Consider the following 7,312-nt stretch of genomic DNA (forward strand, 5'->3'; position numbering starts at 1 on the left):
AGATATTTCTGTATAATGTGAAGAGGATTAATTCATATTTACAAGTTGTATTTCATTGTTCGCTATGACCTAATTTGTTACAAATTCTAGAGAAATCTTCATACTATACATAAGGCTAAGATATTGCTTTTCAACTTTTTAACTCTTTCTAATTCCCTAAGGCATGTGGTCTTCTTTTTCGATCCAAGGTCATTTCAATAAATATGTCGTTGTTTTGTTGTTGTTTTATATTGTTTGTTTTGGAAGTCTGTGTTGTGGTTTGTTGTTGTTGTTGTTATTGTTGATATTATTATTATCATTATTATTTCATTATTATTATCTTTTTTGTTCTCTGGTATATTGCGTATTACAGGATCTAACGAGTAGTGTGTGCAAAAGTATTTTTCTGGTACAACCTTTCATAGACAAGATGTATGTGTGTGTGTGTGTGTACTAGTGTATGTATGTATGTATATATGTATGTATGTACGTGCGTACGTATATACATAGGCATGTGTGTGTGTGTGTGTGTGTGTGTGTGTGTGTGTGTGTGTGTTGGTGTGTGTTAGTGTGATTGTTTGTTTGTGCATGGGTACTGTGTATTTTTACATGGTGTTTGATTGTCAATTTTACAAGTAAACTTTCCAGTAAAACTGAATAGAAATTACTGAATGTTGTCTGTGTCTGATACTAGTTAAATCCCTCCAGACAAACCCTGGCCATCTGTCTCTCATCGAACGAAGGTAAATTAACTGCCATAGAGTCGTGATTTTTTTTAAATGGGTTTTCTGAAATATCGTAGGCAAAGTGAGAGGCCTCACATTTTGAAACCATAACAGAATATCTTAGCTAGATATAGAAATTTACTGTATTTCACTTTTAATTGCAAATATGCCACTCAAAATTCAGATCAAAGTTTCTCGAACGAATGAAAATTTGAAATTCAAATTCCAATAACGATGTGAAAGCAATTCATTTCTAAAATATGTTTAATTTTGTCTCATACGTCTGACATTTGCAAGTAAAGCGGTTAGTCAAAATGTCAAAATGGACCCTTGACCAAATATCGCGTATTATGTCATAATTGATTTTTTTGTTTAATCAGAGTAAATTATTTACCTTTCTATTTCCTGACAATTACAACACACATCGCCAGAGGAATTAATTGATTGCTTTTTGCGATACTTCGGATATATTTCAATCAAAAGTTTGACAAATTTGTGAACAACGTGTATAATTTTGATTAATATGCTAGGCTAGAAATAGGCTTACGTGTTGGTGTTTATTTATAATTAGATATTGTTCCCCAAGATTTTTCTTCATTCAGCCAAGGAAATTACGAGTGACATAAGGGACATAGTCAATACGAGTCGCTGGACGAAGACAGACACACCTTTTGGTCATGAACATTTTCCCAAATGACGAATCGTAGTGAGAACCCTTAGGTCACGAGTATTTTCTGGTTGAATGAAGAATATTATTGGGGAATAATAAAAATTATACCATCGTCAGTAATATTTTTTTTTAAATCGGGGAAGGTAATTGCAATTTTGAGCGTTTTGACTCATATTTCGAACACAGCAGAACCAGTGACGTAGACACTCATTATCGTGACATAAACGCCCGTTGTCGTGACGTAGAACGATCAGAGTATATATTCCATATTTCTTTATTGAACCTGGCCTGTGCATGGTATAATTCCATTTAGGAAATGTTAATTAAAATTGATAAACTTCAAGTGAAAGTTACTCCACACACATCCAAGATAATCATACATTTGACGCTTGGGGCACTAAATATGTTATGAATTTATCATTCAAATCAGATATGACTAAAAAGACCACATAATGATTATGATTAATCGCATTATCTAGTGTATTATGGATACATCAGACATACATTTATGATCACTCTATATGCCAACTGAACAGAGTTTTTACCTTTCATGTGAAATGCGCCTCGGAAAAAAACTGTTCAAACTTTGATGTTACGTATTACTGTTCACGAAAACTCCAACACATTCTTAGTTAATATCAAGAAAAAAATCTATATATCTATCTATATATATCTATTTATCTATCTATCTTTCTATCTATCTTTCTATCTATCTATCTAACTATCTATCTATCTATCTATCTAGTATCTATCTATCTATATATATATATATCTATATATCTATCTATCTAGCTAGCTAGCTAGCTATTTATCTATATGTTTGTCTGTCTATCTGTCTGTCTCTCTCTCTATATATATATATATGTCTATTTATCTATATATCCATCCATCCATCTATCTATCTAGCTATCTATCTATATATCTATCTATCCATCTATCTATCTAGTAACAAACTACTTTTTTACAACATTTTTTACGAGTTTAGGAATTGTGTATACTGCATTCCCCTTCAAGTTAATAAAAATGGATGAATTTCAATTAGATGCACGGTATATCAGGTACTCATTAGAAGTCTCAAGGTAATAACGACAGGTCTGGTAATAAAATGGTGAAAAAATTGGATCATTTCCAGAAAGGTTAGAAGGTTAGCACCGTCTGATGCTTCTTTCAGAAATAATGAGATCGCAAAGAGGATAAAAATGCAGTGTCATTTAATTCTACGTCGGAATTTGAATGGTAAAGGTTGATAGTTTGGTACAAATGTCTTTCCTATAAAACAGCAACTCTTCACATTAGGATCGGAAAACTAATTTACTGTATCCGATTATTAACTTACACGCAGCCCAAAGTTATTGAGGGTATCCGTATGGTTATGATTATTACCCATTCAAAGAAATATTTTACTTTTTTACGATCAACGTATCATTTCATTTCATTTGTCAATTCATATGACATCTAAAAATCACTGTGTTGGTTTCGTATCAAGTCTCTACACCTCCATCAAATTACTTCCCAATATGCAATTACATATCGGTACATTGAATCTAGCACAAAGCTAATAAATATCTTTTTTTAGAATCAATGCTGTCAAAATGAAATAAACCCCTACATTAAATTTAACTGTGTATTAAAGGGGAACGGTACTTCAGTAAACAGGGACATTTGCATATTAATTAAGGGAACTGGAGAGTCACTTAATGATTTTTACATCACCTACAGTTACTCGTTATTTCTGAGAAGCATAAAGTTGTGCCTTTATATGGTATCTTTGATATTTCCTACTGCATCATGGGAGTCAGCAGAAATAATATATTTAAATTCCACGCTGAATATTCACAAATCCAAAGTGCCTATACCCTTCAGTGTAAAATATCTCTCATGAATATTCATTGTGCAACTTGAATATATTATTTCTACTGAATCCAATAATGCAATGTCCCACAGCAAAGATACTCTGTAAAGGCAGAAGATCAACTTGATATTTCTCTGAAATCGCGAGTACGAGTAGTTGTAGGTAACGAAAAAATCATGAAATGTCTTTCCAGAACCCATACTTTATGAAAATGACGTCATTTCCTGGAAAGGCGTTCCCCTTTAACCATTAAAATTGAGAGTGTACTCCTTTCACATATTGCGCATATTGAATATATATTGGACATTGGAAAGACTGACAATGTGTTTAGAACCACACTATACATGCAATATGCAAAACTATGGCAAGACGCTTATCTGCGTTTTACTTAGACAGTTATATTTGACAATTTACAGTCGATGCCTACCTGATCTGGAAGTAGCATACAGGTCAGCAACCGTATTCAAATAATATTTGGCACACAATTGACAACCAGATCATCAGGTATTACCTCTAAAAAATCAAAAGCAGGCCAACCAACCTGTACCTCGATAAATCGTTACTAATTCTACCGACAGCTGAAACTTCCCAGTGTACCGTTCTATCATTTAACCTCCCTCCCGCCGTCGTAAAGTATGTTCTCCTTTCACTATAACATGTATGATTCTTTAACAAATGCTCCGATCACATTAATGAATTCTTGTCAAGCCGACAGAGCACGACACCTAGAGCTAGAAGTAGACTTTTCATAAATTACAGAGGGGTGATGAATAGTAAATTGAACAGCATCACTGTATTAGAAACGCCCATCAATATGTCACGCCAATTTGCTCATTTACGTAGCCTACATTTATGTATACGAAAAAAATTAATAATCAATAAATGGAATATTTTCAATAAAAAAAACTGAATTGACTCTTGTAATAAAATAGGAAACACACTATGTAATCAACTGCAGAGCAAAACCGACAATTTGTTATTTTCATTGTGCATGTCGCGTACGTATATGAAAGATAAGTAATATAGAAAGGTAGCACGTCCTCTGGCTAAATATTTTTTTCAATCGTTCAAAGTAATATATATCGTAGAAACATATGGTGGATGGTAACCTTTTGTTATTTATGGCGAACATGATTTTAACTCACTAGTAGTTGAAAAAGTCAGAACCAATTTGCAAGAGGGGGACCTATTTCAGTTGCAATTAAAGTCATTATATTAAAATTGAAATTTAATTATTCATACACAATATGTAATATTATATTATACCAGTATATTGATGGTGGAAATCGAGGGATCTGATTGGTCTAGACATCGAGCTAGCGCGTCTAAAACGAGTGATAATGCACTGTTGGTACGATAATGCACTGCTGGCACGCGTCCAAATTTTGTTCGTCTACGAACATTGAGTTATAGTCCGCCGTGATACTGATAGTGAACTCTTCGAATTGTCAGAGGAGGATTTTCTCTCAATGAGACAATATTTTATGAGAAATTATGAAGGAAATTTCGAAAGCAACCCAGTCATCGCGTATTTGTTCAAATCATCGCCTACTACATGTACAGGCGCTAGGCATGCACGAGATCGGTCGCGGTCCAAGCCTCGGCGCGGCTGGAGTGGAAACATTGGTGAGCTGTCCTGTCATGTCATAAAAATGAAGCAAGTGAAAGAGGTTACACTGGCCGACTTACCATTAATCTAAATAGAAATTTGTCTGGGATCCTGTCCTAGAGTATCAGTCATCAATCCGAGAGGGAAATCCTCAAACCCGAAAATCTACTGACGTAACTTCCAGTAATATAAATACATTGTAAATATCAACCTGCCGCCATGCCTATCGTCTCACTTCACCGAGTCGCGAATTCGGCCGGGAACGATCGAAGCACGCTGTATTTAATAAACCACTTCAAGTTTATACCTTGAGTCAAACAGGTTGTATATTCATCACTGTGCACTTTTAATGAGCCGATCAATGTACAGATTATCCCTAGAAACGACGAGCAGATAAAATAAATCCAGTCGCTGCACGACGTTAACATTGAGGCCAAGATCAGCTGTCATGAAAAGCAGCGTTATTGTTATGCAAATTAGACACAGAGGCGCATATGAAACGAGAAAACGTTAGTTCTTATCTTGTTTCCGATATTTTCAATATACTGGTATAATATAATAGCGATAAACCACCCCCTGGGGAAGGTATACCACTCGGTTTTGACCAGTGAACTCAATATATGCACTCGCTATCGCTCGTGCATATATTTCGTTCACTGGTCAAAACCTCTTGGTATACCATCCCCAGGGGGTGGTTTATTGCTTAATTTAAATTTGTTGTAATTTTTTCTGAAGTCCAGAAAAAATTGCATAATACATCTAAGCTTTATTGCAGTAGAGGGGAATAATTTCTAAACTTGATTTCAAAATATGTGATATGTCAGATTTGATATACTAGTATACCATTGTAGTGTTAGTTATCGCACGTATGTTTCCGTACACACACACACACACACACACACACATATAAGTACATACATACATACATACATACACACATACACACACATACATACATACACACATACATACATACATACATACATACATACATACATACATACATACATACATCCTTGACCTATCTAGTAGCTATATTTCTCTTTTCGTTACATTTGAATAATGTTTTGCACCTGTTTGCTTTTATTTCGACAGCTTAAAACTTGTGTGTGGCAATAAAGAAGAATTACGAGAGATTTTCATTAGCCAGACCACAAAAAATACAAGTCGTTGCCTGGAAACTGTCAATAACGACAACATTCTAACACGTTCATTTCGTGTAGCCCTTCGTATTAACACCTTGGAGGACGGTTTTTTGCTCAATTGTGTCTTGACCTTAACCTTGACCTTGACCTTGTTTTGGTAAGACCATGTATTACAGAGACAACGTGTGCATGCTAATATCACTTTAAAAGACTGATGTGAGTTACTTGCCTCGAGAACAGACTGAGGACTAGCGGAGTACCCTAGAGTATTAATCTACCTTAATCTACAATTCAATCAGAAAATAAAAGTAAAAAGTGTACACTGTCGGCAAGAAAATAATATCAACAATACACATTTTTACCAGAAATCACGATTTCAAATTTTACATCCCAGCAAAGAAATTAGTGGCTAAACATCTACAGCATTTCAGTGAAAACAATAGGTGTCAAAAGTATACATTTAAGTGTGTAATAGTAGGCAAAACTTGACAATTTCTATCACTATTATTAATATCATCACACAGGGAAAGTTCTGTACCATGGTCATCTTTTTCATTACTATTTGTAAGTATTTTCTAGCTGTATATGGATATATATTGTCTAATTTTCTTCATTGAGTGAGTTCAAACTCTGTTAGTTCATTTTCATATCTGCTCATTTACAAAATTAAATGTATTTTGTTGTTCACTCACTTCTTTTAGTTTCAGTTGTTTAGTTTTTTAATCTATTTATAAATATTAAAGTATTGTTATTATTATCAAGAAATGTGGGGGAAAAGCCTACATTTCAGGTACAATTATACGTATAGAAAGCTAGATATTAAGGGGAAGAGGTAACAGTATGCTTTTCATATTTAGGTATAGAAAACTAGTACGTGGTCAAACATCTACACGTCAATTAGAAAAATAAAAATGAATTCGAAGATCTAAACAGCTGTTGGAAATTATATTAAGGGTCAAAAGCGTACGTTCCAATGTACTAATAGTGTTCAAAATTATATATGTAAGTTTGGTATATTCAAGGTCAGGGTCAAGGTCAAAACCGATGTCAGTCAGAAAATAGTGGTCAAGTTGACTATATACCATTTCGTTGGTCTATACACTCTATTCTGTTTCAAGATATTAAATCCATTTTCTCACGGTCCGTTGGCATAACTTGGAGTTCATTGCCACGAGCAATGTCAGTGTCAATGTCTTCTGACACATGAAGGCATATCTGCATAAACTGATACTTTAGGGAAATCAGCGTGAATATCATGACAACATGAATTATTCACTGGTTCACACTTTAATTCCACTCATTAAAATAATTATATAATCTCGAATTAATATC

The sequence above is a fragment of the Glandiceps talaboti genome, chromosome 17, assembly GCF_964340395.1.
Source record: "Glandiceps talaboti chromosome 17, keGlaTala1.1, whole genome shotgun sequence".
In the NCBI taxonomy this organism is placed as follows: domain Eukaryota; kingdom Metazoa; phylum Hemichordata; class Enteropneusta; family Spengelidae; genus Glandiceps; species Glandiceps talaboti.